Below are 24,509 nucleotides of genomic sequence, written 5' to 3' on the forward strand. Positions count from 1 at the left end.
CCATGGACTTTAATTTTGCTAACAAGTCTATTATGTGGTACTTTATCAAATGTCTTTTGAAAGTCCATATACACAATGTCAACCGCACTACTCTCATCAAACCTCTCTGTTACTTCAACAAAGAACTCAATCAGTTAGTCAAACACAATTTTCCTTTAACAAATCCGTGCTGACTTTCATTTATTAGCCCATACTTTTCCAAGGGCCAATTTATTTTGTCCCAGATTATTGTCTCTAAAAGTTTCCCCACCACCGACATTAGACTGACTAGCCTTTAATTGCTGGGTTTATCCCCCTCCCCTTTTTTGAACAGGGGTGTAACATTTGCAATCCTCCAGTCCTGGCACCGTCCTCATATCTAAGGAGGATTAGAAGATTGTGGCCAGAGCCTCCGCAATTTCCAGCCTTACTTCCCTCAGTAATCTCGGATGCATCCCATCTTGATCGGGTGACTTTTCTACTTTGAGTACTGCCAATCTTTTAAGTACCTCCTCTTTATCTATTTTTATCCTATTCAATATCGCTATTACCTCCTCCTTTACTGCTACAATGGCAGCATCCTCTACTCTTGTGAAGACGGATGTGATTTAGTGCCTCAGCCATGCCATCTGCCTCCAATTTCCTTTTTTGTCCCTAATCGGTCCCATGCTTCCTTTGTCTACCATTTTACTATTTATATGTTTATAAAAGATTTTTGGCTTCCCTTTTATATTAGCTGCTAATTTGTTCTCATACTCTCTCTCTTTGCCCCTCATTCTTAGGTCTCCTCTGTACTTGCTGTATTCAGCCTGGTTCTCTACTATATTATGAACCGTACATTCGTGATAAGCCTCCTTTTTCTGTTTCATTTTAATATCTATATCTTTAGTCATCCAGGGAGCTTTAGCTTTGCTTTCCTTCCCCCCTCGAAGGGATGTGCCTGCTCTGTACCCAAACAACTCCTCCATGAAGGCCTTCCATTGTTCAATTACAGTTTTGCCTAGCAATTTTTGATTCCAGTCCACCTGGGCAAAATCCCTTTTTAACTCACTGAAATTTGCCATCCTTCAGTTAGGCATTTTCACATTTGATTGTTCCTTGTCCTTTTCAATAACTATTCTAAACCTAATGATATTATGATCACTGTTCCCCAAATGCTCCCCCCTGAAACATACTCCACCTGCCCCACTTCATTCCCCAGCACTAGATCCAGCACAGCTTCTTTCATGGTTGGGGTGGAAACATACTGATCCAGAAAGTTCTCTTGAATACACTTCAGGAATTCCTCCCCCTCTTTGCCCTTTACACTGTTACTGTCCCACTCTATATTGGGATAATTGAAGTCCCCCATTATCACTACTCTATAGTTCTTACATCTTTCTGTAATTGGAAATGTTCTCCACTATCTCCTTCCCACTATTTGGTGGCCTATTATACACACAGAGCAATGTAATAGTTCCTCTATTGTTCCGATGTAGGGTGAAGCAACCTTTGTTTACATCACTGCAATGGCCACACTACATTGACTTGGGAGGTGGTGAACTGGAAAACAAAATTCCAAGTTTCCCACCCTGCACGCTATCGGTTGCAAAGGTTGTGCGTTTGAACAACTAAAAAGGGACAGGATCAGAATCGAATGTGATGCCCCTGCACGGTGGAGGCTGTCACCCTCTAAGGAATCATATTTTAGCATAAGTAACTGACTTCAGGAGAGGAAACCGGGGGAGGGAAAAGAACACTCTATTTCCTACAGCATGACACGCAATGCGAGTATTGTACATAAACACAGTCATGCCTATTTCTACATCCAAATTACTGAGTGTTCCAAAATAAGCAAATAGATCTCAATTTTACCTAAACCACATATCCACTTTAGATAATATTGCTACATAGTCCAATTGCAATGGAATATTACTTATATTTGTTGTTCTTGTAAATACCCTCCACAACTACAATTCTACTGGGATCTCATCGAGTTAAAGCAAATTAATCCAGCTGCCATTTTCATGTATACTACAGTAGCTTTCTCTGATCACACACTTACATTCACAGTGCAAAAGACTGGAAAGCCCCACCTGTTTCTCAAGGCAAACAACTTTTAAATTACAGGTTCTAAAGTCTTCTGTCACAATCCAAGGTTTTAAGACAGCAAAAATAAATAATACTTAAAGACTAATAGTTGAAGGCATCCACAGTAGTCACTATATTCCCAAGAATACAAAGAATATTCATGTGGAGATTTTCATTTTTTTTTAAATTAGCGCACCATTTGGCAAGACCAGGACAAGCACACAGACACATTGTGAAAAAAAAATGAAAAAGTTGAATTACTGTATGTGCCAAAACAATTCAGAACACATTTTTACAGTAATTTCCTTTTTCTCCCGACTTGAAAAATTTATTGCAAACTAAACATGCAAGTTAGGATGGCACGATACTATTTTGAATAGAAATGATTCATTGCCTGAAATGCTGAGAGAACAGGCCCTGCTTTATAGAAAGATAGCCCCCTCATAAACTAAACTGGCACTTATCCACTACTCATTCAAAAAAATTTTGTCACATTTGTACTACTTTCTGTTTAACCATTTGTGAAGCATCCTGACTGTATTGAGGTCATGATGATCAAGCCTCAGCTTCAAACATTCTGCTGAAGTCATAAGCATGTGATGCTTAGCTGGCAAAGATGAATTATACTGCCGGCTGCATTTCACTTGAATTTAGCAACAAGTAGCTCTGTACATGCCTGGACACATGCAGAGCTCTGCTCCTGGGGGAGGGGGATGCAAAGTTTTAACATTAGGGGAGCACAGGTAGAAGTGTCAGCCACATGCCAAAATTTAAAACATTGAAAAGTTTACAAAGTGCCCAGCAGGTCCAATGTGGATACGCCCTGGGTTGGAGATGTACCACATCTCATGCAAACTCCAAGTGGTGCAAGGCTGCCACTCAAGCTTCACTTATTTGAAGCACTCTCACCTCAGAGCGAGAAGGTTAAAGTTTTAAGCCCCACTCCACTACTTGAAAGCACAATTTCGGCTGACACTTCAGGCTGAGTGACCACAGAGAACATAAGAGGACTCAATCCCAGCTGACCCAGGCCTGTCCAGCAGAGAAAGAGCCCACCCCCTTTCCCAACAACAGGTAGGCTAGTGCAGCTGTGATTGCTAATTGCAAGATGATGCTTTCCCTCTGTGGAGAAGAACCCTTCTCAAAACACATATGTGGGTGAAAAACTTACGGAACATATGCCAATTGGAACAGGTAATATACAGACTCCGCCTGGAGTTTTGGAAGAAGCAGGTAGTTCTAGTGTCCTTTCCGGGAAACTTACTCTACTCAGGTATCCCCATCCAGACTGACACCCAGGAAGAAAAGATTGCGTCAATTTGGAACACAATCGCAAGATTCTCATGTTCATTTCGGCTACTAAAATCCCATATAAAGAAAGAACATGCATTTAAAGAGTGCTTTTCACAGCCTCAGGACCTCCCAAAGTGCTCTACAGTCAATGAAGGCAACAACCCAACCCTGTAAGAGGAGTCTTGTAATCTCCCTGATTTAGTTGAACCTCTGGGGGGCCACTAAATTACGCTGACCCCCAAAGCTTGGTGGCTTCCAATGTATATCAACTGAACCAAAAACTTCAGCCTGTCAATGCATTTCCCGTCAGTACTATGTAACAAAACTGTTCAGCAACCTTACAAAATGTATTCAGGGAATTCTTTTCTCTGAATAAAAGAACAAAGAAAGCTACAAATAGAATTTGTCCTTGTCCACTATTTTAACAAAGGCCTTATCCTACTTAAAAGAAACAAGTTAATGCTTCATCCAGTTCTGACGAAAGGTCATCGACCTGAAACGATAACTCTGCTTCTTTCTCCACAGATGCTGCCTGACCCGCTGAGCATTTCCAGCACTTTTTGTTTTTATTTCAGATTTCCAGCATCCGCAGTATTTTGCTTTTAAGTTAATGCCTCTGTTAATATAACAACTTGTATTTATATAGCACCTTTAACAAAGCAAAACATCTCGGGGCTCTTCACAGGTATGAGGATCATAATGGACAAGGGGACTTTATACAAATGCATTAACAGCACAGTGCAATTTCAATACCTATTCTTTTGCTTATTGGGCCCATGTTTCAACCCAGCCTGGGCGTAAGCAGAGAGTTTCGACACTCAAGTTCAGTTTCTGAAAAGCGGAATCCACAGCAAAAAATACTTTTAATTTCAGCAGAATTTGTATGACTCAGGCAATTATAATCACAGCAGCAATTAGATAACTGGGGAACATTATTATGGCACATTTGAGCATGATGTTTTGATAATGTAGAGGCAATTCTGTGCTCCATCTCAATTACAGGTCTGTAAATACTGTCAATAGCGACAACAATAAAAAATATTCAGATTCCCTCAACTTGATGAGCAGGAAACTGCTGGAGTAATGAATTTTGTTCTTGTGAGTAATAAGTCAAGATAAAACACAAAACTAAAGTACAAAATGGGAACAAAATCAATCTGCTGTGTCCAGTGACAGCAGTTCAGAGGCAACATGGCAAGATCAAACAAGTAAGATTGAAATTACTTTCGTTCACGTCACAGTGTGCTTTCCACTTAATATGGAATCTAGGTCAATTATGCAGAGCATGCAACACTTATAGTACATGGGGGATATCAAATGGAAAAAGAACTGCTACCAATATGCATATTAAATTAGAGGAAACTGCAAGCAGCATGCAATTTTTTTTGTTTCAAAAATGGATCAAATCTCCAAATATTTATTATATAATATAAAAACAGAAAATACTGGAAAAGATTCTTTTGCTGGTACCATGAAAATGAAATGTACCAGCTCATGGTTATATAATGTACCTGCTCAGAGCTGTAAACCCTGAGGTAGGCAGAAGATGGAATAGGTCATGGGTGGAGGTGGAAAAACTGAAACAAATCAGGGGGAGGAGGAATAGGAGTAGGTGGGGGGAGCAGTTAAATGTGAAAAATAACTAGAGATTCAATGTTTTTCACTCCAACCAAAGTAATTTCAAATTACAATTGCATACTGTCTGTATTGTTTACGAACAATGATTGATGTGGCTGTGGTAACAGTGTGAAAAACAAGCTGCATTAATTGATTTTTGGAATATCAAAGCATTTACATTATTTAAACTCATTCTTCCCACTAGTTATGATTTAAACTACATGTACCAACATAATCAGAAAGTTTCAAATCTTAAATGTTATCAACCTTTGTTTCGTATTTCTGCTTTTACTGCCGATAGCTAACGGAAAGGACAAAGAATATTCAATTTTTGTCTAAAAGATTACAATGTCACTGTTCCCATTCAGTATGGAGAATAATGGATATCTGAAGGAGATCATAAAATGGTAATCTCTTTTGTGGCTGATCAGATGGCTCACAACTTAAATAAACCAAGCAGTTTCCAATGATCATCAGGACCCACAAAATATGATATCTGCTCTGTCATCAGTCCTAGATTTTTAAAAATTTATTATATCTGGTGGGTGAGGGCGAAGGATTATTATCGAATTTAAATTTTTGGATTTGGTGCTGGATGTGGGCATTACTGCCAGTACACTCCATCTACTATACCCACACTGTGGGATCAACTATTTCAATATGATCAATCCAGCGATACCACACTGTTGATTATCAGGAAAATAAATGTGAGAGTGGAGGCATCCACACTGGGAACTGGGGTAGCAACCAAAGGCTGGAAGAGCAGGGCAGCGAACTTTACTGCCAAGCAAAAGGAAAAGGATGCATTCTTTGTTTGGTATTAAATATTTTGGGGTAGAGTTTCTGCTTTGGTCGCAATCAAAATTGCGCCAAAAATGCGCTTGAGATTGCACTGGTTAGGTTAGGCTTCAAGTTTCTGCTAAAATTCATTTGCATAATCACCAACGTAAAATCTTCCACGAACCAGCGCAATCAGGCAGCGTAATAGAATGTAATAGTTTCTTTTTATTCCTTTCCATTAAAAAGTATTCCTTGATGTGTTGTAAAGTGGTAAACTGTTGCAGCTTTATTAATACAGCTGAAAATGGGTTTATCACCAAAAATAAGCATTTTTAATAAGAGTGTCCAGCCCTCTACCTGTAAGTAACCTGATTTAAAATCACTGAAAATGAGTTAAAAAAAACTATACTGAACCATTTAATAATTTTATTGGTGTACACTAGTCAGTTTCTTAGTAAATTAAGTATTTTTCGATATGAAAAAACTTTTAAAATGTGCCTACTAGTACCTGTGCTCAAGAAAATGAGCGCAATTTGAAGAGCCTTCCCGAACCAGCGCAATTGGCGGAAACTCTCAATTTCGACCTGGAGGCGTGGGCAGTTTTGTGGGCGGGGCCCGATTCAGGCAAATAGAATCTTGAACCAATGTAAAAGATTGCGGAAAACACGAGCATGAGTGGTTTTGGACATAACTCACTTACATTTAAAATCCCCCAATCTTTTGCGCTGGTTCGGCTGATTTTGCCTGGATTGCGCTGTTATAACTAATGTAAACAAGTGGAAACTCGATCCCTTTATCTACAATTTATTTATATCAGGTCGGGCCAGCGGGGAGAGGGGGCGGGTATAATCAGTGGGCAGCTGCAGCAGTAAGTGAGGCTGCAGCTAAAAGGCAGTGAGCTGGGTGGAAGAGCAGGTCAATAATTGGCCAAGCTAGATTTGCCCTATTTTTAGTAAATAGGACATACCTGGGCAATATTCATAATTGCCGGGTAGATGCTGTCCTTAAAGAGCTTAGCGAGGGGAGCGGCTACTTCTTGTGTGCAGGTCTTTAGCAGTACAGCCTGGATGTCGTCAGCACCCAGAGCCTTTGCTATGTCCAGTGCACTCGGACACTGCAGCATTCCCTCAGTCTGCATTAAATTTTCAGTCCAGATTATATGAATAATACTAGAGTAGGGCTTGAACCGACAATCTTCTGACTGAGGCGAGAGTCCCACAACTGAGCCAAGCTGACACTTGTAAAAAAATATATAAATGTTACATGTACCATCTATTTTCCAGCGCACTCTGCCTGTAACTGTATGACAGTTATAAATAGTTCAAAATACAAGATGACAAATTTAAAAAATGAAGGTGAAATATCTCAACTAATACCAAAAACTACTAGCCACCATAGGTTCTTATCAGTATCAGCTGATAATACTGTATGTGTAACCATCAAATCTGTTAAGAACTACTGGCAGCTGGAAACATTCTGCAGCATGTCAGTGGGAAGTTATCTACCACTAGATAGGTTCTTATCATTTACAGATATTTATCTGCTACTGATTTTAACAGCAAACTGTTTGAATTTATTTTTACTCTTCGTGCATTTTACCCAGCAGTGATTTTTATATGGTGGGGGGAGTGACTCTTGTTCTTTTTTTTGAAGTACACCATTTATAAAAAGTGTTGCACATATTAAGTTGACATAACATAATAGGGGTCATTTTCTGACTTTGCACTCCCAGCAGGGAGCCTCATCCACTCGGAGGATATATTGGAAATTCAGGCACATGCTGCACATGATTCGATTTAAATGGTTGGAAAATCACGTGCGGCGTGCACTTGAATTTACGGAATATACTTCTGAGGGCAAGATCCCCTGAAGGAAGCACAAAGTGGGAAAATCGCCCCTTGTTGATCAAAGTTACAACTTATTAGTGATTTTTATCAAACATCTCCAGCAAAATAACAGCAATTGTTTCAAGTTCTGTACCAAAATATTATCACCAATACCCACTGTGACCATTATCCACTCTCTTTGGCCTCCATTCATTCCTTTTGTTTCCCAACAACAGCTACGTGCCCAAAAAGACCAGCATGATGCCAAATCTTAGGGTTCTTAGGTACAAGGATAGGTCCATGAGTTAGGGCTATTTTTGGAAGAAATGTGATTGAAGTCTGTAAAATGATGACGGAATTAGATGAAACACCACACTCTTCTAGTTTGCTTGATTGCTTTAGGGAGTCTGAAAGTTCTCCTAAATTGGCTACAGATTTCTTTCTTCTGCTTTTTGTCTCTCCCAGGAGAGGGCACAGCTAGGTGTACGTGGATTGAGCGCATGGTTGCCCATCGATTGGATAAGGCTCATCTTATGATGATCTTTTCTCACCCTTTGTTTCTTATATTCTTATGTAATTGCCGTTCTATTCGATATATCAAAAAACAAATCCCAATTTGCAATCTGAATCATGAATCATTTTTTCTTGTAGCAAATGAGAAAGGTACAACATTTATCTGTGATGCAACTTCAGTCGAATCTTTAAATAAAATGCATCCTGTTGTCTGTGTGACAGCACAAATTGAAACCAGTTGCTTTTGACTATGTTGCTTTTCTCCATTTTATCCCTTTATTATGGCACCCTCTCAAAATCCATTCTCCTTGTCTGGTATCCCCAAGTAACAAGGAGAAAACTTCCCTTGTGAACATAAAAGTAAGAATGTAAAATAGTTAGTCCTGGCTTGCTTACTCATCATGGCACAATTCACCAATGATGCCCTTTTGCTACGATCCTGACAGACTGGGCTGTAGGAAGATGGAGTAATGGCTTCTCTCTCCCCTAGGGAAGTTGGGTACATAGAACCCAGAAAGTTCAGTGCAGTTAGAATTGGAGTGAGCTGTAGTAAGTTGGAGCTGAAGTGAGAAAGATGCTTTGCAGTTGCTGAGGGTGTCGGGGGGGGGGGTGGGTGTTCACCTGTAACTTTGGTGGGAGATCAACAGAAACTCTGGAGAAACAGTGTAAATGGCAGCTTCCACTGTTGCTCCAGGGTTTATGGTGGGAGATCAGGAGAGTTCTGTGGAAATTCTACCCCATCATGTTTGGTGCTTTGAAGGCTTTGTTATCTGGTATTCACAATTGGCACCCAAACAAAAATATTTTTAGTCAGTGGGGAGAGATAGAGAGCCCAGCTATTTTATAATGGCAAGTTGAGTCTAGTCAACTCACAAAGATTCAACAGGCAGAAAATCATCATCTCATTGGAATCAAGGGAGGAAGGCTATATCTGTAGATATGCATGACATAAGAAAGTAGTTTTTAATCTTATCTCTGCATATTTGATTTGATAAATCTTTTAGAATAACGGTGTTGCACATATAATTCCCCATTTAGAAAATGACAAACTTCTGTTAAGTGTGTAAAACCTTGCTTTATAAAAGAGAGGATTAGTGTTTGGTGAAAGTATGAAGACATTCTAGACTAAAAAGTGACAGTTAGTAAATCAGGCAGTGTCACGTTTATGTTACAGAGTGCACCAAATTTTGATACATTTGGTACAAGCTAGAGTGGTGGTGGGGGGGAAGTCAGTAAATACACCCCACTGATAGTTTGTTTTGATTCTTATTTGTTTGGATGTAAATTTCAACCATCATTGTGGTGGTGGTTTCAGTGCCATTGCACAGAGGGAGCTAAAACTGAATGTTATTTTGTGTTTAATTTTTGTGTAAAATTATGCCTGGTGCACATATTTAATTTCTGATCATTTTGCTGTCAGCCTAGTGATTGTATAATGTATATCTCTTTTGCATCACATTAAAGAGGAAATGGAAGGGTTTGGGAGCACAACCCTATACCCAAGACAGAAATTATAAACACATGGCATCAGGATCTAGCGACTCTAGAAGGGGAAATTAAATCAATGATAGGCGTGTGGGGGAAGTGATAAGTACCACAACAGGGAAACCCTACCAGTAGACAGACCCAATTTAATATCAGGCACCAGACACACAGTCAACCATTGATAGAATCAAGTCGTCAGAAACAACATTTGCCACTGCAGTAGCCATTGTCTGTTGGATATAAGTAGAGGAAAGGATAAGAAACCCACAATGTTTAATTACAATGGAGCAGGCTTCAAGTGACTGGGTGAATCAAATGTCAACATATAAGGAAAGGATGGGGAAGAGTAACACCTGAATAATTTTCCAAATCCCTTATTTGCAAAGGGAACCTTGCCACTGGTTCACAGTTTGCCAAGGGGAAATTAGCACATCGGAGGAATTCTCCAAATTGTTTAATTCCTGCCTTATCCGACAGGAAATCCTAACGAGAAAACAACAGTCTTTGGAATCACAACCCATGTTTGAGTGCTTCATGGTAGCAAAGCTCAGGAGCTTGTCAGCCTCTGCAAAACTCTCAAAATCTCTGTAAATTTGAGAAGGCTTGACATGAAGTGCCAAATTGCACCGTGTCGGTAGAACTGACAGAAAGGAAGACAGAACTAACTCGAGTGAGTACAGGCCAGTTAACTGAACATCTGTGGTAGGGAAAAATTTTGAATCTTTAATTAAAGATGAAATTACTAAATATCTAGAAAAAGAGAAAATAATTTGAAGCAGTCAACACAGATTTTAGAAAGGAAGCTCGTGCTTGACAAACCTGAGTTCTTTGAGGAGGTTACAGATATGGTGGATGAGGGAAATGTAACGTATGTGGTGTACTTGGATTTTCAAAAAGCTTTTGACAAGGTACTACAAGAGATTTTGGTTTTAAAAAAGTAGTAGTAATACATTAAATGGGGGAAGGCTGAGTGATGTTGAAAAGAAGAGTGATTTGGGGCTTCAGGTTCACAAGACATTAAAAGCAGCACCTCAAGCAGATAAAGCCATAAAGAGCCTCATGAAAAACAGAAAGAGGTATAGAATATAAAAGTCGAGATGGAATGGTGAATCTATATAAAACCTTAGTAAGACCACGGTTGGATTACTGTGTGCTGTTTTGGGCTCCACGCTATAGGAAAGATACTGAGGCAACAGAGATGGTACAACCCATATTCACTAGGATGTTGCCTGGTTTGAGGAAATACAAACACAAAGACTTAAAAAATTGGGATTGTTCTCATTAGAACAGTAGAGATTAAGGGGTGATTTGATAGGGGTGTTTAAAATTATGAAGCGATGGGACAGAGTTGAAAAAAAAACTGTTTCCAGTGATTGACAGGTCGAGAACAAGATAAAGATATAAGATTATATCACTACCACAGTTAGTTATTGAAGCAGAAACCATGCCAAATTTTAAGAATATGTAAAAGGAAACCTTCTCAGAGACAGGTTTCAGCCAGACAGAAATCTGTAGATTGATCCACCAAACCACAGAGAGTAACACCATAAAACCTCTTGGCTGTGTTTCCTCCATAATAGACAAGGGAAGTACAATGTTACATAAATATTTGTGACATGACTTTATCCAAGGATGTTGAAGAAAAGTTTGAATTAATTGCTGAACAGGCCTCAGGCAAATTATTTGTTGAAACTCCTACATGAATTCTCCACTCAATTTTCTGACAAACTGGGGCAGACTGGTTTGATTATACATTATATTGACATAAGGGAGGCCGCTCCCATTTCCTTAAACTCATATCGCAGGTTACCGGCATGGCAAAAACAGCGTTGTAGATCAACACGTCAAGACATGATACCAGCAAAAGATATTACTGAGCCAGTCTCAGGCATGCTGTCTCTGATTATAGCAGCTAGATTCTGCATCAACTATACAGGATTGAATGAAGTAACTGTCAAAGACAAATACAGGTACTCAGTACCTTAAGTGGATGACTCTAGACTTTGTCAAAAGCCAAGTATATTACTACACTGGACCTGCCATCAAGTGGTTGTACATCCTGATTGTAGTCCAAAACAACTCCATGCAATGATTATTCCAGTTCATATCTTGTAGAGTTTGCTTTTTCTGTAATTCACAGAGCTGGGAAGCATCATGTAGTACTAGACGCATTATCCAGAAATTCTGTGGGGGACACATGGAAGAACTAGAAGTTCTACCTGAGAATGGTACTGGTAGCGATTCATCCCAGTCAAGACCCAACAGTTCCAATCCAGCAAAAAGATTAGCTGAGAAAAATTGCAAGATGAGGGTCTAGTGATCAGACCACTCCAGCAAGTCAGGCAGTGACGTGGGGAAACACAACTTCTGGTGCTTGTGAAAGATAATGTACTGTCACGTTGAGCACAGCGGGCCAAGTATGAAAATGCAGGCAGCCATGAAGCTATAAGTGCCAAAAAAACCAAAAAAAAGTTATAAATGATTCATGAGAGAATTTCATGAGTGGACACTTCAGCAAAACAAAACTGTTACAATGTCACAAACCAGCTTATCGGTCAGGAATGAGGAAAGATACCATTAGTTACATAAAATCTAGTCACTTCTGCCAAGTTTTAAAGCATCACAGTAGGCTCCAACAGTGTTAAAGGTCACTTATAAAGCATTTGGCTCTGTGGGAGTACCTGGAGTGGACTCTGTTAGAATCCTTCACTGAAGAAAAAGGGCAAATGTTGACCTCTTCAAATGGTGAAGATATTCCCCACCAGACACACAACAGTTAAGGTAGCTGCTTAGAAGCTGGCATAGGAATTTTTGCCAACTTCCAGGGTGTCTGACTGGGTTACACTATTTATAGTGCAGTGTTCAAAGAAACAATAAAGGAATTAAGCATTGCATCATCCTCAGTCAAACCAACAAGAGTGTGAACCAAACAATCAAAACTGCCACAGGGCCTATGTAGCCAGAGCCACATCAATTGGGACAAACAGATAGCTTCTGCCTTTTGCTAACAGAACTCCATGCACCTCATGCCAGCACAGGTGATACACTAGTCTGTGTGAATAAACATTAGTAACTAGAAGCAGCCATTTTATTTTCTGTGCATTGGTAGGGGGAAGAAAATTAGATTATATAAATAATTAATGGTTGAAAAATATAGCTAAAGATAGATGGAATCTTCAAAGGAGAAGAGGCTTTGCAAACTATATGGATTTTTTTTTTAAATGTGTTGAGATTGTGAAAAGGCCTGAGTGGATAGCGTCAATTTCAAAGAATTTTTTTCCCAAGATTATGTTAAACAGTTAGCAATTCATTGCGGAGGCAGGAGAAAGAGAATTACATATATGCCAATCTGGAAAACTAGCAAAAGCTGACCAACGTCTTCAAAAGCTGCAGACACAGAAACAACAACAAATTACATTTATATAGTGCCTTTAATGTAGGAAAGAGTCCCAAGGAGCTTCACAGTAGTGTAAGACGACAAAAATTGACACCAAACCAAAGAAAGATATATTAGGGCAGATGACTAAAAGCTTGGACAGAGGTAAGTTTTAAGAAGGGTCTTAAAGGAGAGAGAGGTGGAGAGACAGAGGTTTAGGGAGGGAATGCCACTGCTTAGGGCCTAGACTGTTGAAGGCACGGCTGCCAATGGTGGGGCTAAGGGAGTGGGCAATGCACGAGAGTCCAGAGTTAATTTGAAATATTTTTATATTTCACAATTAAGAAAAAGGGAAAACAAGGTGATATTTGGATTTTCAGGAGACCAACAAGGACCTGCTTCCCAAAAAGCTACCTCAACAGTCACTTTTCTCCCTCCAAACCACCATCCCCACCAGATTACAGGGGCCCTCTGCCCCTTCCAGACCCAGTTTTCAGAAACACTCTACCCCATCCAACTCCCCAATCAGTTCATGTAGACACAGTACCTTCCCCCCAACCTTCCCAGTGCATGCCGACATTCATACCCCCTCCCCATTCAAGTCAATTTCTTCTCCCCCTCCAACCACCCCTCAGTTCAAGTTAACACTTTTCTTCCGCCCCCACCTCATGCTGCACACCCCTGCCTTCCTCTACCCGCCAGTTAACACTGGTACCATTTCCTTCCCTCCCTCAAAAGGGTGCAACCTGCTTCTCCTACCCTGCAACGCATCAATCCCAGCTTCTTCCTTCTCTTTATGTACCCAAAAGTGCCGCCCCCAGCTTCTCCCCCTCCATAAAAGCACTGTTCCCAACTTCTCCCTTCTAGTTCTCCAAAAAGCAATATTCCCAGCTTTTTCCCTATCTCTCCCTCCAAAGTTTTGATTCCAGCTTCTCCCCCACCCCACCTCAAGCATGTTCCTTGCTTTCCTACTCTCCTCCACCCCTTCAACAGTACTCTTCTACCTCCACCAAAAAAAAGCACGCTCCCTGCATCTCTGCTCCCTCAAAGTGGTGCCTTTGGCTTTCCCCACCTCTCTCAACCCCCAAACCACTACCCATTGGCTACTTCCTGCTCTTGCTATAAGTAGTTGATATTGCTGAACAGTTTGTAAGAAGTAATACCCACAGCGTGCAGCACTGTATTACTTATGGCAGGAGCTCGGAAGCAGAGCTTGGGACGGAGGCCTCTTCCGTGCTGATTTTCATTTGTTAGCACAGACATGTGAACAGCATCCCCAAAATAATGATGTTTGGCGCATGTGGAATTATGACTAAACACCACGTGACAACCATAAACTGAAGTCACAATACATAGGAAAAAATGTAGCTTAAAAATAAAGACTGTAAAAGCAACCCTATTGCTTCCCTGGCTGAAATTAATTAACTCTGCACAGACTGGAACTAAACGTGGGTCCTTCGGCTCTCTATAGCTGTTACAAACACAGACCTGCCTCAGGTTCAGGCATCTTACTTTTATGGGAACTGATTCACACCGGCCTACATCTACTTGAACGATAATGGGACGTGAGGTGTAACAATGAAATCTCTTATGATCGGAACCAGATATTTATGTCTTTTGCAGATGTATTTCTTCAATCTCTCCAAAGGGAGATGAGTTATCACTAAATGACTTGGTTTGAATCATTAAGCTGTTTTATTCCACATTAAGGTACATGTACAGAGTAACAGTTGTGATCAGATTCTTAATTCAATAGGTAACATTTATCCTGCTTGACTTAAAACAAGTTAATTCCTCTGCATTCTGTCCCACAGCCCAGGGTATAACTAACTTTCCAGGCAGTCTCCTGTCTTTCGCAGCCTTTTTTCTGCCTTACTGCCTGTTTAGTGTCTGTGTTCTGTTTTAAAAGCCCCTCTGTGTCAAAAAGCCTGTTCTTCTTCTACTGCCACCTCACAGAAATCAAAGAGTGTTCCAACACAACACTGAGAAGAATCTTTCCGAATATTCAGACAAACTGACAAATCCCTTATTTTTTAGTGTCTGGGAAAGACAAATTCCATTTAATATATTAACCAACTTTCATCCAAGTGCCTGCTTTTTTTACACTGGCAAAAATACATACTTCTTTCAAAAGCCCAGCATTCTTTTTCCAAATCCTTTCTGTGAAAAATGGCCAAAAAATCCAGAAACATGCCAGTGGTTTAAGAACATAAGAAATAGGAGTAGGTCATATGGCCCATCGAGCCTGCTCCGCCATTCAATAAGATCATGGATGATCTTTCCCGCCCGATCCCCATATCCCTTGATTCCCTTAGTGTCCAAAAATCTATCGATCTCAGTCTTGAATATACTCAACAATTGAGCATCCACAGCCCTCTAGGGTAGAGAATTCCAAAGATTCACAACCCTCTGAGTGCAGCAAGACTTCTTTACTCTTATACTCCAACCCCCTTGCAATACAGGCTAACATACCATTTGCTTTCCTAATTGCTTGCTGCACCTGCATGTTAACTTTCTGTAATTCATGTACAAGAACAGCAAAATCCCTCTGAATACCAAGATTTACTAGCCTCTCACCTTCTAAAAAATATTCTACTTTTCTATTCTTCCTACCAAAGTGGATAATTTCACATTTCCCCACATTATACTCCATCTGCCACTATCTTGGCCAATCACTTAACCTGCCTATATCCCTTTGCAGACTCTTTGGGCCTGATTTTAGCAGGCCTGCGGGTTTCCGGTGGGTTGGGTTTCGGGAGCGTGGTCAACACGCTCGGAGAAATTAGTGGGTTGCCCACGCGATCATAGCAGGCAACACACTAATAGGAATCAATTACCTGATCCTCCGGGGTCCGCGGCGCTGGCCTGCGCGTCGGGCGGGCTGCGCATGCGCAGTACGATCTGTCAGCTGGAGGCTCTCTAGTTAAAGGGGCAGTCCTCCACTGACAGATGCTGCAACCAATGGAACAAATTACAGCATGGAGCAGCCCAGGGGCAAGGCTGCTCCCAGTTTAATGATGCCTCACCCCAGGTATCATCAGATGGGGTGAGGAGGAGGGGGAGGACACAGATCTTCCACCCGGCGGTCGGGAGGAAGCGGCCTGCCTCTGCCACCAAGAAGGCCTGGCTCGAGGTGGCAGAGGGGGTCACCTGCGCCACCAACATATGGCCCACCTGCCATACAGTGCAGGAGGCGCTGCAATGACCTCAGTAGGTCAGCCACAGTGAGAACACAAAGTCTTTCCCCTACACTCCGTCTGCCACATCACTGACCCCACCCCACATCTCCTTCGGCACCGCCAACACTACTCTGTCACATCACCCTTCATACCCACTCAAACCCCATCCTCATCTTACCTCCACCTACTCACCTCGCCAGTACTCATCCTGCCACTAACACGCAACCCAATCCTCATACAATCTCATTGCTCCATCCCATACTCACCCTCTCGTGCATCTCCCTCACGGCCAGCCTCACTCAACCTGCCACCACCTGTGCTGCAGCCACAGGGCATGCATCACATATGTGCAGTAGGCAGCGTAAGGCAAACGTGTCGTGAGCATGAAGGGGGTGCACAAGGGTGTCTGAGGGTTTGTCATGGGTGTTACCTATATTGAATTTCAGAGCAACAAACAGCACACATTATATTGACACCACCACTGCCACGTCTCCGCGAATCCTGTCCGCTGTGTCCAATAATGCCTGCTCCTGGGTATCACTATGAGGACCCACCACTGATGCCACCCATCGTGTTACTGCAGAGTAGGTGCAGGTGTATTTGCAGGGCTCGCCCGCGCAGACGACTGAGAGACATCGGCGGTGTAGCCGGCTGCACCCTGGAAGGATGCGGAGGAGAAGGTGTGGAGGGCAGTGGTGACTTTGACAGCGACAGGTAAGCAGTTGGTGCTGGGGCCAGCCAGGAGCAGCTCGGCATGAAAGAGGCTGCAGATCTCCACGACTACATGTCGAGCGAATCTGCGCCTCCCTGTGCACTGCTGCTCGGAGAGGTCCGGGGAGCTGCGCCTCGGTCTGTGGACCCTGTGGCGAGGGTAGTGCCCTCTGCGATGCGTCTCTCTCTGCGGTAGCCCTCCCTCCTGCTGTGCAGGTGGGCGTGCAACAACACCGTGTTGGGGGGATCCACGTCTCTGCGGCGGACGGCGTGGACTGCGAGGCTGCTGGGGCTGGTCATTTTGTTCGTCCTCCGAGGGTGTCCACACACCACCCATCTGGCAGGTGTTGGTCTGAGAGGTTGTGCAGGGTAGGTGGGTGGTTCCTCGGACTGGGGCTGCGGTTTCGTGTCGGTCTGTCCTCTGGCTTGGCGGGGGGTGGTGGGGGGCAGGGGTTGCCCTATGTGACGCGGTGGCCTCCTGCGTGGGTGAGGGCTCTCCCCCGTGGAGTGCACCTTGGCAGCTGCTGGCTGCAACACGCCTGGTTGGAGAGAGACTGTTTCACCCAGTGTGTGAAACTCACTGCCTTGAACCTAAAATCCCACACTTCCTCTTTTGACAGCTGATTCAGCTCATTAACTGACCTCAACAAGCAAGGTAAGTACACTCAAGTGGAACCCCGCTGGCTTTAATTGCCTGTGGGATTCCCACCAGCGGGGCTTGCGCGCGCAGCCCCGCACATCAGCGCGGTACCCGGAAGTGGCCGGGATTTCGTCGCGATCCGGTCACATGACCGGATATCGGGATTTTCGGGGCCCCCCCGCTGGAAACCCGCCGCCAAAATCGAGCCCTTTGTGTCCCCCTCACAGCTTACTTTCCCACCTAGTTTTGTATCGTCAGCAAACTTGGATATATTACACCCGGTCCCCTCATCTAAGTTATTGATATAGACTGTAAACAGCACTGATCCTTGCTGCACCCCACTCGTTTCAACCTACCAACCTGAAAAAGTCCCGTTTATTCCTACTCTCTGCTCTCTGTCCATCAACCAATCCTCAATCCATGCTACTATATTATCGCCAATCCCATGAGCCCTAACCTTGTGTGACAACCTCTCATTGAATGCCTTTTGAAAATACAAATTTACTACATCCACTGGTTCCCCCTTATCTACCCTGCTAGTTACACCCTCAAAAAACGCTAATAGATTTGTCAAATATGATTTCCTTTTCATAAAATCGTGTTGACTCTGCCTAATCATATGATGATTCTCTAAGTGCCCTGTAACCATGTCCCTAATAATAGATTCTAGCATTTACCCTACTATTGATGTCAGGCTAACTGGCCTATAGTTTCCCGTTTTCGCTCTCTCCTTTATTGAATAGTGGGGTTACATTTGCTACCTTCAAATCCATGGGGACCATTCTAGAATCTAGGGAATTCTAAAAGATCAAAACCAATGCATCCACTATCTCTGCAGCCACTTCTTTTAAAACCCTAGGATGTAGGTCATCAGGTCCAGGGATTTGTCGGCTTTTAGTCCCATTAATTTCTCCAGTACTTTTTCTTTACTAATCTTAATTACTTTAAGTTCCTCACTCTCATTAGACCCTTGGTTCCCCACTATTTATGGTATGTTTTCTATGTCTTCTACTGTGAAGACAGATACAAAATATTTGTTTAACACCTCTGCCATTTCCTTATTCCCCATTATAATTTCGTCTGTCTCTGCCTCTAAGGGATCCAAGTTTACTTTCGTTAATCTTTTCCTTTTTACATACCTGTAGAAGCTCTTACAATCTGTTTTTATATTTCTTTCTAGTTTACTCTATTCTATTTTCTCCCTCTTTATCAATTTCTTGGTAATCCTTTGCTGATTTCTAAAACCCTCCCAATCTTCAAGCTTACTACTCTTTATGGCAACATTGTAAGCCTCTTCTTTTAATCTAATACTATCCTTAACTTCTCTAGTTAGCCACGATTGGACCACTTTTCCCGTGGTGTTTTTATTCCTCAAGGGAATGTATATTTGTTGAGATTTATGAATTATTTCTTTAAATGCTTGCCATTGCTTAGCTATCGTCATATCTGTTAATCTAATTTCCCAATGTACCTCAGCCAACTTGCCCCTCATACCTACGTAATTGGCTTTGTTTAAACTTAAGACCCTAGTTTCGGACTTAACTACATCACTCTCAAACTCAATATGAAATTCTATCATATTATGATTACTCTTCCCCTAAGGATCCTTTTCTATAAGATTACTAATTAACCCTGTCTCATTACACAATACTAGATCTAAAATAGTCTGTTCCCTAGTTGGTTCCTCAACATACTGTTCTGGAAAACTGTCTTGAATGCATTCCATGAACTCATCCTCCAAACTACTTTTGCCAATTTGGTTTGTCCAGTCTAGGTGAAGATTAAAGTACCCCACGATTATTACATTACCCTCGTTACATGCTCCTCTAATTTTCTGATTTATACTTTGTCCAACACTATAACTACTGTTAGGGGGGCTTATAAACTACTCCTATCAGTGTTTTTTGCTCCTTGTTATTTCTTAGCTCCACCCATACTGATTCTACATCCTGATTTTCTGAGCTAAGATCCTTTCTCACTACTGCCTTTATCTCATTCTTTATTATCAGCGCTACCCACCCTTTTCTATTCTGCCTGTCTTTTCTAAAAGTCAAGTACCCTGGAATATTTAGTTCCCAACCTTGGTCACCCTGCAATCACGCCTCTGTAATGGCTACTAGATCAAACCCATTTATCTCTATTTGTGCCATTAATTCATCTATCTTGTTACGAATGCCTCGTGCATTCAGATATAGCACCTTTAATTTTAACTTGTTAATATTTTTCCCTGATGTGACCTTAGTCACTAATGTCCTATTACCTTTGTTAAACACTCTGTCCCTTCCTGACACACACTGCTTGTTTTTACCCAAATCACTATTCTGCTTTACAGCCTTGACTTTTCACTTTAGACTTATAAATTTACACTTATCTGAACCCTCCCCCCTCTCTTATTAGTCTAAAGTCCTATCTACTTCCCTACTTATTCCATTCACCAGGACACTAGTCCCAGCCCAATTTAAGTAGAGCCGTCCCAATGGAACAGCTCTCTCTTTCCCCAGTACTGGTGCCAGTGCCCCATAAATTGAAACCCTTGCCTCCCACACCACTCTTTCAGCCACGCATTTAACCCTCTAATCTGTTTGTCCCAATGTCAATTTGCACATGGCTTAAGTAGTAATCCAGAGATTATTACCTTTGAGGTTCTGTTTTTAATTTGGACCCTAGCTCCTCAAACTCCCTCAACAGAACCTCATTCCTAGTTCTACCTATGTTGTTGGTTCCTACAAGGACCACGACACCTGGATCTATCCCCTCCTGCTCCAAGTTGTTCTCCAGCCACGAGGAGATGTCCTTAGCCCTGGCACTGGGCAGGCAACACAGCCTTCAGGACTCCCAGTCACGGCTACAGAGAACAGTATCTATCCCCCTAACTATTCTATCCCCACCACATTCCTTTTCGCTCCCCCTCCTTGAATGGCCTATGGTACCACGGGTGCCAAGGTCAATTCGCCCATCCTCCCTGCAGTCTTTGTTCCCAACCACCACAGGTAGCAAGTACCTTGTACCTGCTGGACAAGGGCAAAGGCTGAGGTTCCTCCACCACTGCATCTGGGGTCCCCTTAACTGCTTCACTTGCAGTCACATCCACCTGTCCCTGACCACTAACAAAATCTAAACCATTACCTACCCGAAGGGGTGTGACTGCCTCCTGGGTCAAAGTATCCAGGTAACTCCTGCACCTCCCCCCCCGATACATCGCAATGTCTGCACCTCGAACTAGAGCTACACAAGGCAATTCCTTAAAGCAGGGGTGCCCAACTTTTGCAACATTGTGCCAGATCCTTGTGATGCAACCTGTGAATGGATTGCATCTAGTTAAGTGTACACTTACACTATAATTTTAATGTGGGTCTAAAACAAAAGTTGCTTTGACTGTTGCTGAAGTCGTACTGCAAATATACCTTAAATTGCTCCACTAGTAGAAGCAGTTGAACTACCAATGGCTTTGTGAAAAATTTATAAAGTTCTCAGGCTGCCTACCGGCTTTGTCAGCAGGAGTGCACTGGATTGACAGACAGCTCCTGTTTATAGCATCGCTGATCTCCTTCTTCAAGTCTGAACCTGCAGCATTGTGAACGCCCAAGGCAGGTGTGGCAAGAGGAGAGCAACGCTGCTGGAAGTGGGAGCTTTTTTTTTTTTAAAAAGGATTTTTTTTTAAATTCCTACAAACCCACCAACAGATCAGTTGTTACTTTTAGTGAGAGACCAAAAGCTGGTGCTCCTCAGATTTGATATGATCAGGTTGCAGGCCAATTTGGTTCCACCTTGAACTACCAGAACTTAAGGGGAGATTTTGAATGCCGCTCTTTTAAAACACGTGTTTTGCTTTGCTGATATTTGAGAAAGGCAAACAATGCAATTGTATAAAGCATCAATAATGTTTTTAATAAATAAGCAAGCATATTCCATTTTTTTGCATTTTTGGATGAATACTGGTGTCACCATCAAGGAGATTCTCTTTGTTTTAATTACCCCATTTACTTTTACAATAGCATTCCTAATGTTGCGACAGGACTTATCAGTCTGTTTTGATGCTAACTGTTGTATGGAGTCAGCAAGCATCTCTATGCTGGAGGAGTATCAGGAAGGAAATGGCCTTGCATTTTGCAGCAACAATTCCATATTTGTTTCCTCTTACTGATCAAAATTCTTAACAAAAAACAAGTGACATTTTAAAGCTAATTCATGTGTATTTTTCCCCAGCTTCTTTGGAACAAAATAAAAGCATTCCAAACTTTAGCGGGAGTTTGGTATTGTTTTGATTGTGGAAGGCATGCTGCCATAAGTAAGATTATCAACTAAGTACCATAACAATAGCAAGTTTTTCCTACCTTTGAAGTGTATTGCAAGGAAATGAGTGAAGGCAAAAAGAAAATTATTTGCCAAAATTTTCCAAAATACAATATTTTTGCCATAACACAAATGGACAAGAATTTGGCTTCAATGTGAGCATCTTCCCATCTGGTCGTGTATCAAATGCCTGCAGGATAGTTTCTCAAATCTGAAGCCCCCACCAGATGGTTTTTAATAAACACCAGTGATTATAAATTCATTTTTGTTCAATAATTTTAAACAAAGACAACATTCAATATACAATACAGCAGTTCGCGTGCAAGATACAAATACATGGATAACATACTCACGCTGTGGTTATACAGTGGGGAGCAATCAACAGCAGGGGACTCCTTTTAGACCAGTAAAAAGAGGCAGCGCCACGTTTATTATATTTGCATCATTCTGCTGTCAGCAAAGCAGAGCTCTGCACCAGCAAAATCTCTCAGAAAACAGGCAACACCACAATTAAGTCTTTTGAAAAATAATTAGAATCCAGCAGAGCTCTTGGGGTATTTTTAAATTTGCAGTTCTGTTGCAGCTGGTGCAGTTAAAGTCCACCTCTTGGAGATGTTCACCCAGCACAAACGCTGCACGGATGCTGGCTCCGCTGCAGTTCTGCTGTTCACCTAGTGTCACACGTTTATGATGATGGTAGAATTGTAGTATTAGCAATTTTATCACTACCAATCGGTCAAATTGAAGCATAGTAACATGATACCATACCAGGCCACTGCTTCAGCAGGCTGAGGACATGGCAGCTACACATCTCCATCTGTCGGGTATTTACATTTCCAGGGCAACACGGGGGTCGTTTTCAAATTATCGCAGGAGCGTAAAACCGCCGTTGCGAATCAGGCGGTCATTATAAAAAGCACACGATTTTGCTTGCCATTTAATTAACGGAAATCGGACGGCTTCCATCTACGCTCCGGCGGTAAATTGAAAATTACCCCAATAATAGTCTCTCATGAGGGGGGGGGGGGGGGGGGTTATCAAATCTTTATTTCCTAATCTTAAAAAGTCTTAAGGGGAGAAGGAACTTAAAAACACCACAGCTCCTGTGATTGAAAAAAGTAGTTGAACATTAATAACGTGCAGTTCCACTTTCAATAACATCCAGCAAAATGGTCGTATTACCAGTAACACTGTCAAAATCCCTTTCGTAAATACAAACCAATACCAAGACTGTGACTCTTACTATTCCCAGCAGTTTGCTAAGGTACTGAAAATGACTACATTGTGGTTAGGATATGGAATAAACTGGGGGGGGGGGCAGAAACAATCGTGGCTTTCAAAAGGGAACTGGATAAGTACGTGAAAGGAAAAAAAAACTTGCAGGGTTACGGGGATAGAACAGGGAAGTGGGACTGGCTGGATTACTCTTGCACAGAGCTGGCACGGACTCGATGGGCTGAATGGCCTCCTTCCGAGCTGGAACCTTCCTCTGATTCTATGATACCCTAAAAGACACAATTGTAACTAGCGCAGCATTTTATGCATGCTGCCGAAAATCGCGAAACTAAATTGCTTCCCGATTTGTAAAACCACACACATCTCTCCTCCAATTCCCATCTCACATGTAGCCATTATTTTCCTTTAATCGCCCGAAGCCCTCGCCACCACATTAAAACATTACTTACAGTCGGGTTAGAACAGCACCCACCACGTTAGAATGAGCAAACCTCGCAGCACCTTTCCCTCACTGGGGACATCCTGGGTTTAACGCGCTTTTCCTTTTTCGTTTAACTGAAGTGAACCGAAATTTCGCAACTTTCTTTCCAACACGTCAGCCGGCTGCACCGCGTGACTCAGGAGAGAGGAGGGAGAGAGGGGCTGGGATTGAGACAGTGAGAAGAGGCGGGAAACAAACCGTGGGTAAACAATGATTCGCGGTCAATCACAACACAGGTAGAGCGTTCACTGGACCCTTTCCATAGTTACTTTCGAGAGAAATGTGTTTCTGAAATGTTTTGGCCTCATTAACCACGAGGGAGGATTTATAATGTTCTTTTCTGAACAGGAAGCAGTGAGAGCTGCTTCTCAGTCATTGATAAGTGCTCTTTGTGTCCATCACTTAAATTGCATAACATTTTTTTGAAATAACGGATTACGTTTTACATAACTTGTGTTTGATATTTCTCAATTTAAGTCACATTTTAAGGTAAAATTTAAGGCACCTCGCCTTAATCGAGCACTATTCGGCGCTTACTGTGCAGACGAAGTGATTTGAACACCTTTTAAAACAGCTTGTCAGCTGCAAAATTGAAAACAATAGTTGTGCCACAAAGCACAATCCTACCACTTCAGTGAATGCTCAGAGAAATTTGTAGAATTTGGTGCTGAAACAGGACCCTGAACTTACATCTTTAGGAATTTTTCAAGATAGCGAGACTGAAGAGAGGCCAGAAGATGCTATAGTAATATAATGGGGAATACTAAAGCACCTTCCACATCCTTAATAGTCCCAATCAAATATTTGTATATACCAGCATACATTACGGAAACACATAATGCAGAAAAGTGAAATACTCAGTTTATTTAACTCTTGAGAAAGACCTTCATGACCAACTCATGATTTAGTCACTTGGAAATTTATCAGATCTTCCCCACATATGGTCAAAACTCTTCATACGCAGGAGGTCAGAATAGACAAGTTGCTTAATCACAATTAGGTTTCCATATAAGAAAAATAGTTATACAGG

At 41.9% G+C, this 24,509-nt stretch overlaps 1 protein-coding gene across 1 annotated transcript in view; it reads right to left on the reverse strand.

Moving 5' to 3' along the window:
* LOC137323181 (interleukin-1 receptor type 1-like) overlaps positions 1–23,566 on the reverse strand; it is a 105,893-nt gene extending 82,327 nt beyond the window's left edge. The window contains exon 1 of the mRNA XM_067986690.1: positions 23,448–23,566. The gene's annotated coding sequence lies outside the window, so the exon portion shown is untranslated. The remainder of the gene's footprint in view (positions 1–23,447) is intronic.
* Positions 23,567–24,509: the final 943 nt, after the last annotated feature.

The sequence above is a fragment of the Heptranchias perlo genome, chromosome 6 (assembly GCF_035084215.1).
Source record: "Heptranchias perlo isolate sHepPer1 chromosome 6, sHepPer1.hap1, whole genome shotgun sequence".
NCBI classification, from domain to species: Eukaryota; Metazoa; Chordata; class Chondrichthyes; order Hexanchiformes; family Hexanchidae; genus Heptranchias; species Heptranchias perlo.